Source organism: Muntiacus reevesi, chromosome X, assembly GCF_963930625.1.
Source record: "Muntiacus reevesi chromosome X, mMunRee1.1, whole genome shotgun sequence".
Classification (NCBI taxonomy): domain Eukaryota; kingdom Metazoa; phylum Chordata; class Mammalia; order Artiodactyla; family Cervidae; genus Muntiacus; species Muntiacus reevesi.
This window is the reverse complement of record NC_089271.1, coordinates 91941917-91959676: the sequence shown is the minus strand read 5'-3', so window position 1 is coordinate 91959676 and position 17760 is coordinate 91941917. Positions and strand designations below refer to the sequence as shown.

General features: G+C 36.4%; 1 pseudogene; it reads right to left on the bottom strand.

Moving 5' to 3' along the window:
* Window positions 1–2036: 2036 nt before the first annotated feature.
* Window positions 2037–2796, bottom strand: LOC136154236 (short transmembrane mitochondrial protein 1-like; annotated as a pseudogene).
* Between the last annotated feature and the right edge of the window lie 14964 nt (window positions 2797–17760).

Genomic DNA, 17760 nt, shown 5'->3' with positions numbered 1-17760 from the left:
CCATGCCTTCCTCCAGAGGATCTTCCCAACCTGTGTCTCCTACATTGCAGTCAGATCCTTTACCATCCAAGCCACCTGGTAAGCCCACATCTCACATTACATAAATTTTTTTTCAAAATACATCATTAAATTAAATATAAAATTTAAAACTATAAAATATCTGAAATGAAATATAGGGAAAAATTTTATGACCTTCAGGGAGGCAAAGACTTCTTATATATGACACCAAAAACATGGTTCATAACAACTGGACATTATCAAAATTAAAGCTATTCTCCTTGAAAAACACTGTTAACAGAATAAAAAAAATAAGCTACAGAGAGAAAATATTTTCATATCACACCTGATAAAGGACATGTATCCAGAATACACACATGCACACACACACACACACACAAAAAAAAAAAAAAAAAAAAAAAAAAAAAAAAACCTCAGGAAGCAAATAAACAAACCAACATAAAATAAAATCACAAAACTCAATAATGCAATAATAAACATTAAACATCAAATAGGAAAAGAATTTTTTTGGACTAGTATCTACTATTTATTGGCTAATTTGCAAAGCACTGTGCTACACAACACACACATTATTTCAGCTGTTTCTCATGGAAGCCCTCTGAGGTAGGTACAAAGAATACAACAGTTTCAGAAAAATAAGCTGCTTGCCCCTGATCACACTTCAAGGGAGAAGCCAGTCCATAATATGACTAATCTGTCTCACACACCAGTACAACTCGACAGGGACAAAACTCATCTCCATGTATGAAAGATCCATGTTTTTCAAGAGAAGTAGAATCACTTCATTTTATCATCACAGGCAGTGGCATCACTGTCTGAAAAAAAGGTCTCTAAGCCATTCTTTCAGGTTACTGATTCTGCTAAAATGTCTTCAGAAATGGCATTATCAGCAAAGCTGCCTAACAAGCTCTCTAAAACAAAATGCCCAATGAGATGGGACTTTATTTATATTTAGTGCAAATTACCCTTCTAGGACTTCAGGATGGAGCTATCCCTCTGCATTGACAAGCATAATAACATCAAGTTTTACGTTACCACTGTAGTAGCAAGACAGGAAAAAAACCTAAGCGTTCCTCAGGAGCAGATTAAATGCATTTTATAGTGTATTCATTCAGTACAACCTTATGCAGCCAAAAAATGAAAACAGTTCTTTGTTCCTTCCATACTGCTATGTGATGATCCCCACCGGGGAAGACTCTGTATACAGTTTGTTATTATTTGTATAAAAACACCCATGTATGTGTGTATATTTAGGCACAAAATCTTTCTCAAATGGATACAGGAAACTAGCAACAATGTCTGACTCCAGTGAGAGGAACTAGGAGCTGGAGGATAATACAAATCACTTTTGTACTGACCCAGAGGAAAGTTGTGTATTTTTTTTTTAATTTTATTTTGTTAGTTGGAGGCTAATTACTTCACGACATTTCAGTGGGTTTTGTCATACTTTGACACGAATCAGCCATAGAGTTACACGTATTCCCCATCCCGGTCCCCCCTCCCACCTCCCTCTCCACCCGACTCCTCTGGGTCCTCCCAGTGCACCAGGCCCGAGCACTTGTCTCATGCATCTCACCTGGGCTAGTGATCTGTTTCACCATTGATAATATACATGCTGAAATACTCAGCCGTTAGAAAGTTGTGTATTTAAACTTTTTTTTTACATCTAAAAAATTTTATGGACTGAGTATGCATTTGAAAAATTGCAACAGTAATTTCTGATTGCAGGAGAAAAACACAAAGTCTTATGAGAATCACTCTAAAGTTATAATGTACATACTTTTTTAATGCAAAAATGCAGAAAATTTCCTTTATAAACAATTTCTCATAGATCTACCATGTAATGTCAAAGGTACCTGTAATCCCATTAACTATGATTCTCATAACTGAAAAGAGCCAGGTCAAATACATCTAGAAAAAACAGGCACACTAGATTATTAATTCTACTGAAGACAAAGACCATTATTTTAAATACTTTTACATGCCCCAATTCCTGATAGGGTTCTCAGAACACAGTTTCTTGGTTAATGAATAGTAAATCTATTTATTGGTGAAATTAGCAACTATGGAGCTTCCTGATGATACAAAATCAGTAGATAATTCACAGAAATTAGCTTCCAGATTTTCATTTTAATTACTACTGTGAAACAACATAATTTAGTACCAAATGTTTAAAAATCCATTATAATTACCAGACTCTGAAACACGCATTATTTGGATCTCATCAACTACACAAAACTCATCCATTTTTCTTTTGAAAAAGGTAGTAGAGATCTCAAAGAATAAGGGAGAGACTACTAACTAAAGGTATGATAACTAATCGAGCACCATGATTCCATTCTCAGGACCTTCCAAGAGGCTGAAAGGAGGAAGGGAAGAAGTGAGGATGTTGGAGAAATAAGGGTCATTCTTAACTTCTGGTCCCTTTTGTGCTGTAAGCCAATGCAAGGTCTAGCGAAAACGAAAACTGCTGAGGCTGGAGATTAAAACAAAAGCTTTTGGTTCAGACGGTAAAGGAGGCCCTGGAGAACAGCAGACGGTTTATCCAGAAGGCAGTGGTGGAGTTGGCTTCAGCAACTAGGGGGTTTCTTCTTAGCGTCCGCGTCTTTTTTTAATGTCTTCAAGTTTTTTAGTCAGGTTTGGTATGTCATAGTTTTGAGCCAGATACATTCCCACCACGTTGCCAAGAGTAAATCCAAGCAATAACTGGAGCATAGTGTTGGCAAGGAGAGCGTGAAAGGCGGCTGCAGCTCCGAGGGCCATCGGGACCTACCTCCCCCGGCGCGATGGGCGGCGCCAGCGGCCAGGAAAAGAATTTTAACAGACATTTTGTTAAAGAAGATATAGGAATCACAAATTAGTACATCAAAAGATGTTTAACACTATTAATTATCAGGAAAGTTCAAATTAAAACCACAATGTGTTAACATCGCACACATTTTAGAATGAGTAAAATTAAAAATATTAACCACACTAAGTATTGGATGGGATGTACAGAAGTATTGGATGGGATGTAGAGAGACTGGAACTGTCATACACTACTGGTGGGAATAAAAAATGTCACAGACACATTAAAAACCAGTTTGGTAGACCACAAGTAACAAATGTCTCTGAGAATGTAGAGAAAAGAGAGCGCTGACTCACCGTTGATAAGAATGTAAATTGGTATAGCCACTGTGGAGAACAATATGGAGGTTCCTTAAAAAACTAAACATAGACTCACCAAATGACCCAGTAATTCTACTCCTCTGTATATATCTGAAGAAAAAAAAAACACGTTAATTCAAAAAGATACATGCATCCCCCATGTTCATAGCAGCATCTTTACTATTGCCAAGATATGGAAACAATCTAAGTGTCCATCATAAGATGAATGGATAAAGAAAATTATATATATATATATACATATATATATATACATATATATGTATATATATATAACTGAATACTACTCAGCCATAAAAGAATGAAATTTTGCCATTTGCAACAACGTGGATGGACTTGGAGGGTTTTATGCTGAGTGTAATAATTCAGACACACAGAGAGAAATGCCATGTAATATCATGTGTGGAATCTAAAAAATAAAACAAGTTAGTGAATATAACAAAAAGCAAATTGATATCTGTTCACAGATGTAGTGAACAAATCAGTGGTTATCAGTGGAGAAGGAAAGGGGAAGGGACAAGATAGGGGCAGAGGATTAAGAGGTACAAACTGTTATATATAAAATAAATAAACTACAAGGATGTATTATACATCACAGATAATATAGCAAATATTTAATAATAAATATAAATGCAGTATAATCTATGAAAATATTGAATCACTATGCTGTACACCTGTAATTTGCATAATGTATATCGACTCTATCTTGATAAAAATAAAGAGAAAGAAAGAATTCTAATTGATGCTATGGAAAATGTTGTCACCTGGCTTTATGGTCTTCTGCACCAGCTGAGTGGTGGATGGGGTATTTGCTTCCTACCTCCCATTTTTTGTTATTCCTATATTGTGCTGTTGTGGTCAGTCATGTCTAATTCATTGTGAACCCATGGACTATAGCCCACCAGGCTCCTCTGTCCATGGAATTTTCCAGGCAAAAATGCTGGAGCGGGTTGCCATGCCCTACTCCAGGGGATCTTCCTGACCCAGGGATCAAACCCGCGTCTCTTGCATCTCCTTCATTAATGAGCAGGCAGGTCCTTTATCACTAGTGTCACCAAAAACATCTATATGAAATGAATGGTTATGTATAAATAGAAATGTTATGTTTTTGTAGTATGTAATTTTTATATTTTTTAATACATTCCTTTTCCTTTGATTTCAACCTCTCTCAAAGGCTTCTAATTGGCCTCTTTCTGATCACAGGGTTATAAATAAACATGATTGCTTGGGAAAAAAAAAGCAGGTTGGCTGTTTCTTTAAAAATTAAACATATGCCTATCATATTATCTAGATATTTCACTCTCAGATATTTCCCAAGAGAAAAGAAACAATACATCCATAGAAAGATATGTGCATGAATGTTCATAGCAATTTAATTTGAATTAGTAAAAAAAAAAACTGTAAATAGGAAAACTCCAAATGTCCACTGAGAAGTAAATAAATATAGCACCACTATTCACAATAACCAAGACAAGGAAACAACCTAATTGTTCATCAACAAATGAATAGATAAAGAAGATGTGGTACATATAAACAATGGAATACTACTCAGCCATAAAATTAATGCCATTTACAGAAACATGGATGCAACTAGAGACTATCACACTAAGTGAAGTCAGAAAGAGAAAAACAAATACCATAGATATCACTTATATGTGTATTCTAAAGTATGACACACATGAACAAATGAACTTATCTATGAAACAGAATTGGGATATAGAGAACAGACTGGTATTGCCAAGGAGGAGGGTGGTGGAAGAGGGATGGAATGAAAGGTTGGGATTATCAGATCCAAACTATTATATCTAGAATGGATAAAGAACAAATTCCTACTGTATATCACAGGGAACTATATTCAATATCCTGTGATAGACCATAATGGAAAAGAATATTTTTAAAAAATAATGTATATAGGTATATAACTGAATCACTTTGCTGCACAGTAGTAGTTAACACACCACTGTAAATCAACTATACTTCAATTTTTTTTATTGTAGTGGGTTTTGTCATACATTGACATGAATCAGCCATGGATTTACATGTATTCCCCATCCCGATCCCCCCTCCCACCTCCCTCTCCACCCGATTCCTCTGGGTCTTCCCAGTGCACCAGGCCCGAGCACTTGTCTCATGCATCCAGCCTGGGCTGGTGATCTGTTTCACTATAGATAATATACATGTTTTGATGCTGTTCTCTCAAAACATCCCACCCTCACCTTCTCCCACAGAGTCCAAAAGTCTATTCTGTACATCTGTGTCTTTATTTCTGTTTTGCATATAGGGTTATCATTACCATCTTTCTAAATTCCATATATATGTGTGTTAGTATGCTGTAATGTTCTTTATCTTTCTGGCTTACTTCACTCTGTATAATGGGTTCCAGTTTCATCCATCTCATTAGAACTGATTCAATTTTAAAAAGGAAATAAATTAACAAACTATAAACTGTAATATATCTATACCTATACCTGGGCTTCTCCAGTGGCTCAGCAGTAAAGATTCTAACTGCAACACAGGAGATGCACCTAGACTCAGGTTAGATCCCTGGGTCAAGAAGATTCCTTGGGGGAGCACATGGCAACCCACTCCAGTATTCTTGCTTGGAGACTCCCATGAAGAGAGGAGTCTGGTGGGCCGTAGTCCATAGGGTCACAAAGAGTCGGACCCAACTGAAGCGACTGAGCATGCACACACATACCTCTACCTACATCTATACCTACAGCTACGTCTCTATACCTATCTATCCAGATATCTATAGAAATATATCAGTAATGGAAATGAGTTAGTAATATATGCTACAATATACATGAATCTCAAAACAATTATCATAGTGAAACAAGACCAGCAAAATATAAGCACACACTGCATTATTGCATTAGTATGAAATCATACAAAATTCAAGACCTATGAGTAACCATGGAATAGGAAGGAGGGTGCAAAGAGTGAGAACAAGAAAGGATTATCAGAGGAATGAAGAAGCTTCTAGGAATCAATGAAATGTCATCATCTTGAGAGTGGAGATAGCTTTATGAGCTCATATATATGTCAAAAGGCTTCCTGGGTGACTCAGCAGTAAAGAATGCACCTGCAGCAGGAAACATGGGTTAGACCCCTGGGTCTGGAAGATCGCCTGGAAGAGGTCATGGCAACCCACTCCAGTATTCTTGCTTGAAAATTCCATGGACAGAAGAACCTAGCGGGCTACAGTCCATGGGGTCACAGAGAGCCAAACAAAACTAAGTGACTGAGCGCACACTCATATATATGTTGAAAACTGTACTGCATAGTTTAAAAGTGTAACAGCGTGTTTTATGTCAAACATACCCTCATACATCCATTTAATAAAGTAAAATAATGGAAAAAGACAAAACATGCAAACATTAAACATAATGCTGGAGTGGATATATTACTATAGTAAAAATTATATTTCAAAACAAGGGTCATTTAAGGGATGAAGAAGGGCATAACAATGTTAAAGGATTCAATTGAAGGATTGAAAATCCCAAATGAGTATGTGCCTTGCGTGTGTGCTCAGTCTGACTCTGCAACCCCAGGCTCAGTGTGTGCTCAGTCTGACTCTGCAGCCCCAGGCTCCTCTGTCCCTGGAATTTTCTGGGCAAGAATACTGGAGTGGGTAGCCATTTCCTACTCCAGGGATGGAACATGCATCTTTTTCATCTTCCGCCTTGGCGGGCAGATATTTTACCACTAGCGTCACCTGGGAAGCTCAGATATGTGCTTAACTGAGCTTCAAAATAACTGAAACAAAAAAGAAGGAAATTAAAGAAGAAATAGAGAGTTAGGCATTTGTAGTTAGATGTTCTAACACTATTTTCTGAAAAACTCATTAATAGTAAGTTTGAAAAAGATTTAGACAAGACTCTCAAATAACTGATCTAATTGATATTTGTGAAACCCTCCACATAGCACCTGGCATAATAAATATTCTTTTCAAATGCATATGCATCATTTACCAAAATAAACCATATTTTGGACCACTAAAAATCTTCAATAAGATTAAACTGTTAAGATTATACAATGTATCTTCTCTGAGCATAATGGAATTAAACTAGAAATAAATTATGGGAAAATATTTTTTAAATTCCATTGTTCTAAAATTAATCATTCATAAATAATATGTCAAATGGGAAGATGTTTATAGATCTTCTTATCTTTCTTATAGAAAAGATAGGAACTATTTTGAAAGGAATAAAAATAAAACACAAGATATCCAAATTTTTGTGATGCTTTTTAAAGCAATATTTAGATAGAAATTTATAGCATGAGATGTTTGGAAGAGGAAATAAAGATCCCTAATCAATTATCTAAACTACCACATTAAGAAATTAGCAAAAGAAGAGCAAATTATACCCATAGCAAGCAGGAAGAATGAAATCAGAAAATAAGAGTAGAAATCAATGAACTTGAAAGAAGAAAATCAATAAGGAAAATGAATGAAAATACAAGCTAATTCTTTCACTATAAGAAAATTGATAGCACCCTAACCTGACTGACCAGAAAAAAATAATTGATCAAAAAAGAAGAAAAAATTACCAATTGCCAGAAGTTAAAGGTAGGATATCACTACAATCACTATAAATATTAAAAAATATAATAAGGAAATATTATAAATGTTTTTGTGCATAAATTCAACAACATACCTTATATCAACTACTGTCTGAAATAAACTATCAGCAGTCATTCAAGAAGAAATCTACATCATTCAGTTCAGTTCAGTTCAGTCGCTTAGTCGTGTCTGACTCTTTGCAACCCCAAGGACTGCAGCATGCTGTCCATCACCTGTCCTCCTTGTCCATCACCAACTCCAACAGCTTACTCAAACTCATGTCCATTGAGTCGGTGCTGCCATCCAACCATCTCATCCTCTGTTATCCCCTTCTCCTCCCACCTTCAATCTTTCCCAGCTTCAGGGTCTTTTCAAATGAGTCAGTTCTTCGCATCAGGTGGCCAAAGTATTGGAGTTTCAGCTTCAACATCAGTCCTTCCAATGAACACCCAGGACTAATCTCCTTTAGGATGGACTGGTTGGATCTCTTTGCTGTCCAAGGGACTCTCAAGAATCTTCTCCAACACCACAGTTCAAAAGCACCAATTGGTGCAATTCTTCAGTGCTCAGCCCTCTTTATAGTCCAACTCTCACATCCATACATGACTACTGGAAAAATCATAGCTTTGACTAGACGGACCTTTGTTGATGAAGTAATGTCTCTGCTTTTTAATATGCTGTCTAGGTTGGTCATAACTTTCCTTCCAAGGAGTAAGTATCTTTTAATGTCATGGCTACAATCACCATCTGCCGTGATTTTGGAGCCCAGAAAAATTAAGTCTGCCACTGTTTCCACTGTTTCTCTATCTATTTGCAATGAATTGATGGAACTGGATGCCATGATCTTAAGTTTTTTGAATGCTGAGCTTTAAATCAACTTTTTCACTCTCTTCTTTCACTTTCATCAAGAGGCTGTTTACATGTACACCCGTGGCTGATTCATGTCAATGTATGGCAAAATCAATACAATATTGTAAAGTAATTAGCCTCCAAGATAAATAAATAAATATATTTTTTTTTAAAAAGAGGCTCTTTAGTTCCTCTTCACTTTCTTCCATAAGGGTGGTGTCATCTCCATATCTGAGGTTATTTATATTACTCCCAGCAATCTTGATGCCAGCTTGTGCTTCATCCAGCCCAGCATTTCTCATGATGTACTCTGCATATAAGTTAAATAAGCATGGTGACACTGTACAGCCTTGACGTACTCCTTTTCCTATTTGGAAACAGTCTGCTGTTCCATGTCCAGTTCTAACTGTTGCTTCCTGACCTGCATACACATTTCTCAAGAGACAGGTCAGGTGGTCTGGTATTCCCATCTCTTTCAGAATTTTCCAAAGTTTGTTGTGATCCACACAGTCAAAGGCTTTGGTATAGTCAATAAAGCAGAAATAGATATTTTTCTGGAACTCTCTTGCTTTTGTGATGATCCAGCAGATGTTGCCAATTTGATCTCTGGTCCCTCTGAATTAATAGTTCTATGTCTTTTCCAGAAATTATATTAATAGTGAAAATCATTCCAACAATGAAAACTTCAGAGCCAAACTTCTTTGGGGAGAATTCTACAAAATGCTTAATATTACCAATTCTACACAAATTCTTCTATAAAATAGAAAATAAAGGATTTACTTCATACTCATTTCATTAGAACAGAATTTTACTGAAGGCATAAAAAGATAAAAACATGTTAAACAATTGAAACTACTGACTAATGACTCATTAATATAGAGGCAAGCATCCTTAACAAAATACTAGCAAATTGAATGTAACAGTACATGGAAAAATGATAATATCATCAACAAATGGGAAATACTCACGAATTTTAGGTTGGCCTAAACTGAATCTGCCTGCAATGCAGGAGACCAGGGTTCTATTCCTGGGTCAGGAAGATCCCCTGGAGAAGAAAATGGCAAAACACTTCAGTATTCTTGCCTGGGAAATCCCATGGACAGAGGAGAGCTACGGTTTATGGGGTTGCAAAGAGTCAGACACAACTTAGTGACTAAACAACAACAACAAAAAAAATTCAAAAATCGATTCATGCAATTCACCATATGAAGACAAAAGAAAAGAAAGTATTCTCAATCAATACAGAAACATTTAACAGCATTCAATATGAATTTGTCCAAATCAAATTGACAAAAACCATGCAAGAACGTGTAATAAGTAGAAACTTCCTCAAACTCAAGTATGGTACAAATAAAAAGTTTTTACACTCAACATCATATTTAATGGTGAATGACAATACTTTTCCCCCTAAGTTTGGGAACTAGACAAAGAAGTGTGCTCTCAACACTCGTCTTTAACATATTGGTGTCCTTTGGTATTAAAATTAAACAAGGAAAAGAGATTTTATGAAACAGAAAAAATAAAACTGTCTTTATTTTCAGATGTCATAATTCCTGACATAAAGAATCCCAAAGAATTTAAAAAGCCATTCTAATAATTGAGTTTAACAAGGTTGCACATTTTTAGTATATAAAAATCCATCATATTTCTATGTGTAATCAACAAAAAATGTAAATTGAAATGAACAAAGAGTATTTTTATAGGTGCACCAAAAATTGAAATACATGCAAACCTCATCATAATTCAACCAAGGTTAAATGGTTGAAACAGAAGGGAGAAAGGGGGAGCGAAAGAAAGGGTTCCCTCTCTGCTTCCTATTCTTTATAGTGTCATATTAGTAAAGGACCTTCAGCAATGTCCATTCTGTTTATCCTCCAACTCCAAGGCACTCATGATTGCACCAGTCAGAAAGACCAACAGCAAGTTTTCTGGGATCCCCTTTGCTGACAGGTCTGGGTCCCAACTAGTGTGTGGAGTGGGATCCTTCTCTGAGATTCTGAGGCTCAGCACCAGCCTGGAAGCTCCCTCTTCTCAAAGATAGCATTCCCTGGTGTGTGGTTTTCCTTTGCTGAACCATTTTAGGAACCAACACTAGCTATGCAGTCTCTTTTCCTCAGAGGTCCGAGTTCTAGCACTGAGGGAACCATCCTCCCCTCTTACAGTTTTCAGAACACCCAGATCTTCCTTTGGCTTGCCCAGCTTCAGGAGTGGCATTCCTTTTTTCTCTATATAAATTTAGTCTTACTTTTGTGTTTATTTAGATGCTCCCAGCCTATTTAGCCAATTCCCTCTATTCAATCTTCACTCTTGGCAACTTGTGTGGTTTCTGTTTTCTGACTACAGTCTAACTGATATGCTTTTTTTTCTGATTGGACCCTGACAAATGTTAAGGGTCTTTTTTCCTGTGGTGGTTTTTCAAGTTTCCTCTTAGCCTGTGCTTTTCAGGATCACCTCTTGAATCTGTTACTTGATTTTTCTCAATAATTTTTGGAGAATTTTGTCCATCTTCTCTTCAAATATTGCTTATTCTTCAGTCTCTCTCACTCTTCTTTGCACTGTGATTTACAAATTTATGTCATTTTCTACACTTTCATTTTTTTGCCTCTGCTTTATCACTAAAAGTTCTTTTTATTTTTTATTCATTTTTTTCTCTTTTCACTCTGACTAATCTGTTTAAAAATTCTTGATTTCTATATTTGAGTAAATTTTATTTATTGTTGAATTTGTCACTACCTCCAATTCTATTAAGTTTTAATGTTTTTGTTTAGATTTTTTTCTTAGTTGTATACAACTTCTTACTAAGTATAAAATGTCTTCTATGTGTTTTCAAAGTGATTCCCCTTGAATTCTCTTTTATGTTGTATTAATATTGTCCCATTCTTCAATTCTTTAAGTATATTCTTGACATAAACTTTATATCTTTTCATTGTTTTATTGTTTTTCAGAAACTATTATTTAGGTGCATAAATTAAATAGAAGTACATTCTCCTAGTTAAATCTTACAATATGACTGTAATATTAGTATCTAATTAGATACTCATTACTTGAGTATATTCTTCTTTCACTTCTTGAAAGGAGTGGATCAAATCTATTTTATAAGTTTTGTATATGCTATTAAAGATCTTTTTTCATAAATATGGATGCCTATGTTAAAATAAAATAATACAGAGAATATTGCTTTCCATCTGTATGGAATTTTAAATTAATGACATGTTATCTTTTGGTATGTAATATGATTCTCTTTCTATATTAATATATTTAAATCCATCTCATTCTTTTGTTGGATGCATAGGGTGGTGCAGTGATAAAGAGTCCACCTACCAATGCAGGAGATGCAATAGATGCAAGTTCAGTCCTGGGGTTAAAAGATTCCCTGGAGAAGGAAATAGCAATCCACTCCAGTATTTTTGCCTGGGAAATTCCATGGACAGAGGAGCGTGGTTGGTTAAAGTCCATGGGGTCACAAAGAGTCGGACATGTCTGAGTACTTACACACACACAGAGACCTTATATTGATTATTCTATCCCTTCTAGTGCTACTTTGTTATCAGCTGTTTTGTTTTATTATAAAAACAATGCAATGAATAGTCATGGCAATAGTCACTTCTCTCCTGAAGCACAGCAAAGAGATATCAATAAATGCTGAAAGACTCACACACCCAATTCACATACCTTTCACTTCCAAAAAAAAGGAAATAACTGGTTTTTAAATCCCCAAACTGATGCCTGGGTAATTTACAATTATACGAGCTTTAGGAAATCTCCTGTCTTTGAGGTTATAGAGAAAGGAAGAAATGAAATGTATTATTTAAAGAAAGTTGGCCCAATGAAACTTGGACTAATTGTGAGTTTTACATATAAAACTATTGAGAGTGTTAAATTAAGAGGAATTCTCTGTAGTGTTAAAAAATACTCCCTGCAAATAAAACTAGGAAGATAAAACTAGGAAACAGAAACATTATACTGAAAGTAACAGAGGTAGTGAGTGGCAGAGCTAGAATTCAAGCCCACAAATGTCTCTGTGGATCTCTCTGATTAGGAAGTAGAGTTGTGAATGATTTCAGTGCAGAAGTTGCCAGATAAAATACAGAACACTCAATTAATTTCAACGTCATATGAAGAATTTTTTTAGTGTAAGCATGATAAATGAAATATTTGTCGTGTAACTGAAATTCAGGTTTAACTGGACTTTCTGTTATTTTATTTGCTAAATCTGGCAATCCTACCAATATTTATCTTATTTATCTTCTGTATATAAAGGCTATGTGTCTTGGTTTCCTTTTTCATTTTTTTCCTTACACAAAAAAAGTTAAAAGTCTTCTTTTGGTTTATATACAGTTATATTTCTGGACTTGCCTGAGACATACACTATGGGTCCTAGGAGGTTTGAGACAGGTTCTTCTTGCTTTCGAGTCCCTTGGCTGGCCACTCAGGGGATGCCCCTATGCTTGCTAATAGGAAGTAAAACTGTGGTAATCTCAGTCACTCTAATCTGAATAAACATATATTACAGAAACTGTGTGTGTGTGCTTATGTATTCTGTTGATAAGTTAGTGTGGTATTCATCAAATGTACCTAAATTTTGTTTTTAAAATTAGTTTTGCAATAGCATAAATGTAAAACACCTATGAACATATTATCAGTGATAGTCTGTAGGTTTTATAGTTGCCTAGGAACGAGCATAATCCCTAATGTAGCAGCCTCATATTTATCTTCCGTCCTGTGTTCCTGAGCACTATGGAGCAGTGTATCCATCTCAAGTTGTTCTTCATGGTTCTTGGTATGATGAGTGACTTTCCAACAAATCCTGGACACTTTACTGTGTTGTAATATACTTGATTTTATGTAAATATTCTATTTCAACAGAGAGGCACTCATCCTTTTTTAGGTCTAGCTTATAGATCCCAGTCAATGTTTGTGACCTTTAGTTCAAATGGTAATTTAATTTTCAAGCCCAATTCAGTATTACTCTGGTTGGCTTCGTTCTGGCTCTACTAGTCTCCCTCTCAATCTCTGCAGGTTTCACCTGTGTGCCCATAGTCACTGTATGGGAGCAGATGAAATACTGGGTCTTGGTTGCTGATACTGTGGTGGTCTAACCCACCACTGCTCCATGCATGGCCTCTGGAACAGGTCCCTGGCTTGGCCTTCATGACCACACCCCCGCTGTTGATTGGGTCACCACTGCTTCTGTTGTTGGATACGGTGGCTCTTCTGGACAGATGTTTAACTGCTTGGCTTTTTTCACCTCCTTTGGACAGAAAGAGTTTGTTTTCTTATGTGTTTGTTTTAAGCCTGTGGGAACTTCCAGGTTGTGGGTTTCTTTGGAACTTAGGAATATATAAGAGATATGGAGAAAGTTCAAGAGATTCACAGCGGTGTCTTTCCTCAAGTCTTAAGTTCTATGGCCTGCCAGCTCTTTCTTCTATCTTCAGAGTCCTTTTATGTTTGCTGAATTTTTGTTTTGTTTTGTTTTATTCAGTCATTCAGTCTTGTCCAGTTCTTTGTTACCCCATGGACTATAGCACCCCTGGCTTCCCTGTCCTTTACTATCTCCCAGAGTTTGCTTAAATTCATGTCCATTGATTCGATGATGCCATCCAACCATCTCATTCTCTGTCACCCCCTTCTCCTCTAGCCCTCAATTTTTCCCAGCATCAGGGTCTTTTACAATGAATCAGTTCTTTGCATCAAGTGGCCAAAGTATTGAAACTTCAACTTCAGCATCAATCCTTCCAATGAATATTCAGGGTTGATTTCCTTTAGGATTTACTGGTTTGATCTTCTTGCTGTCCAAGGGACTCTCAAGAGTCTTCTCCAACACCACAATTCAAAAATATCATTTCTTCTGTGCTCAGCCTTCTTTATGGTACAACTGTCACATCCATACATGACTACTGGATAAACCATAGCTTTGACTAGACAGACCCTTGTTGGCAAAGTGATGTCTCTGTTTTTTAATACACTGTCTAGGTTTGTCATAGCTTTTCTTCCAGGGAGCAAACATCTTTTAATTTCATGGCTACAGTGACCATCCACAGTGATTTTGAAGACCAAGAAAATAAAGGCATTCCCTGTTTCCATTGTGTACATGCCTGTTTACCATGAAGTGATGGGATCAGATGTCATGATCTTAGTTCTTTGAGTGTTGACTTTTAAGCCAGCTTTTTTGCTCTCCTCTTTCACCTTCATCAAGAAGTTCTTTAGTTCCTCTTTTTTTCCCTGTCAATAGGGTGGTGTTATCTGCATATCCGAGGTTATTGATATTTCTCCTGGCAATCTTGATTCCAGCTTGAGCTTTATCCAGCCTGACATTTTGCATGATGCACTCTGCATATAAGTTAAATAAGCAGGGTGACAATATGTAGCCTTGACCTACTCCTTTCCCACTTTTAAAACCAGTCCATTACTCCGTGTTCAGTTCTAACTGTTGCTTCTTGACTTGCATGCATATTTTTCAGGAGGCAGGTTAGGTGGTCTGGTATTTCCATCTCTTTAAGAATTTTTGTTTGTTTTTTTGTGGTCTCTTTAAGAATTTTCCACAGTTACCTATGATCCACACAGTCAAACTGAACATGGAATAATGGACTGGTTCAAAATAGGGAAGGGAGTGAGTCAAGGCTGTATATTGTCACCCTGCTTATTTAACTTATATGCAGAGTACATTATATGAAATAAGTCAACATTCAGAAAATGAAGATCATGGCTTCTGGTCCTATTACTTCATGGCAAATTGATGGGGAAAATGTGGAAGCAGTGTCAGATTTCATATTTTTAGACTTCAAAATCAATTCAGATGGTGACTGCAGCCACGAAATTAAAAGACACTTGCTCCTTGGAAGAAAATTTATAACAAACCAAGTCAGTGTATTAAAAAGCAGAGACATCACTTTGCCAACAAAGATCTGTCTAGTCAAAGCTATGGCTTTTCCAGTAGTCATGTATGGATGTAAGAGTTGTGCCATAAAGAAGTCTGAGTGCCAAAGAATTGATGCTTTTGAATTGTGAGTCTTGAGAGTCACTTGGACAGCAAGGGGATCAAACCAGTCAATCCTAGAGGAAATCAAAACTGAATATTCTGTTTGTTGGAAGGACTGATGCTGAAGCTGAAACTTCAATACTTTGGCCACCTGGTGTGAAGAGCTGACTCATTGGAAAAGACCCTGATGCTGGGAAAGATTGAGGGCTAGAGGAGAAGGGAGTGACAGAGGATGAGATGGTTGGATGGCATCATTGACTCAATGGACATGAATTTGAGCAAACTCGGGAAGAAACTGAAAGACAGGAAAGCCAGGCATGCTGCAGTTTATGGGATTGCAAAGCATCGGACACGACTTAGCAATTGAACAACACAGTCAAAGGCTTTAGGGTAGTCAACAAAGCAGTAGATGTTTTTCTGATATATCCTTGCTTTTTCTAGGATCCAGTGGATGTTGGCATTTTGATCTCTGGTTCCTCTGCCTTTTCTAAATCCAGCTTGTATGTCTGAAAGTTCTCAGTTCATGTACTGTTGAAGTCTAGCTTGAAGGATTTGGAGCATTACCTTGTTAGCATGTGAAATGAGTGCAATTGTGAGGTAGTTAAAACATTCTTTAGCATTGGCCTTCTTCGGGATTGGAATGAAAACTGACCTTTTCCAGTTCTATGACCATTGCTGAATTTTCCAAATTTGCTGGTATGTTGAGTGCATCACTTTAACAGCATCATCTTTTAGGATTTGAAATAGCTCACCTGGAATTTCATCACCTCTGCTAGCTTCCTCCACTGTTCATAGTAATGCTTCCTAAGGCCCATGTGCCTTCATACTTCAGGATATCTGGCTCTAGGTGAGTGCCCACACCACTGTGGTTATCCGGGTCTTTAAGATCTGTTTTGTATAGTTCTTCTGTGTATTCTTGTCACCTTTTCTTAATCTCTTCTGCTTCTGTTAGGCCCATATCATTTCTGTCCTTTATTGTGCCCACCTTTGCATGATATGTTCTTTTGGTATCTCTAATTTTCTTGAAGAGATCTCTAGTCTTTCCCATTCTATTGTTTTCCTCGTTATTTGCATTGTTCACTTAAGAAGGCTTTCTTACCTTTCCTTGCTCTTCTATGGAACTGTGCATTCAGATGGATATATCTTTCCAAACCCTTTGCCTTTTGCTCCCATGGTATTTAGAGAAGAGAAAAATGGAAAGTTATTCAGTGTCAATTTTTTTGGAACTAGAAGTCAGTTTATCTTTTCTGTAATCATTTTCTTCATCCTACCATTTCCATAAGCATTTTATCCAAAAATATGCCAGTTTCCTTAGCCCAGGCAGCTCTTCCATGCCTGGTTTTCCTAGTACTATAACTGAAAGTACTATATCTGAACAGTCACTAAATTTTCTCCTCACCATATTGTTCCAAAAGTACCAAAAATTCTTGGACATGACCTCAGTACATTCCTGGGGACTGCTTTAATCAACTATCTCCATTACCAACAAGAATTTTGGTGGAGGGAAAAGTCTCCTGCTCACATTTCACTCAGCTTCTGCTTCCTGCTTAGGGTCATCTAGATGTCCAAATTTTAACATTCTTTGTTCTACTTCATTCATTGATTCAGTCAGTCAGTCATTTAGTTTTAGCATCTGAGTAATAAATAAACCACTAAGCTGTGGTACAATGCTTTGATTTTGATGATAAATTTAAGGTAAGGAAAGAATGTGATAATCTTGTGAATCAGGTCATTTGGAGTTCTTAAATGTTGACACTGGGTTTGGGGCTATTTGTATTTTGAAATCCCTTTCAGCACAAGCATCTGTTTTTTCAGGTTCTAAGGTGGTCCTTAACAGACAGTGAACCTGGTTTTTATGTGTCTGACAGGAAATCCAGAATAATTAACTATCCTTTTCTTCCAATTTAACTCATTGTTTCAAAATTCTTTTATTTCATTCCAATAATAAATTTTGGGAGAATTGCTGAAATAATCTCTCTTAGTATTTTATTCATGTATTCATTTATTTAATTAATGTAGTGATTCTGAGGAAGAATTTGTACTTCAGTTTCCTAAGAAAGCTAATGTAAAAATGATTGTTATGCTGATATTCTTGTTTCCATGACAACTGGAATATGCTATCTAATGGTCAGAGGTAGAAACAGTTAGCAAAGATATTCATAGAGAAAGAATAGTATCCATG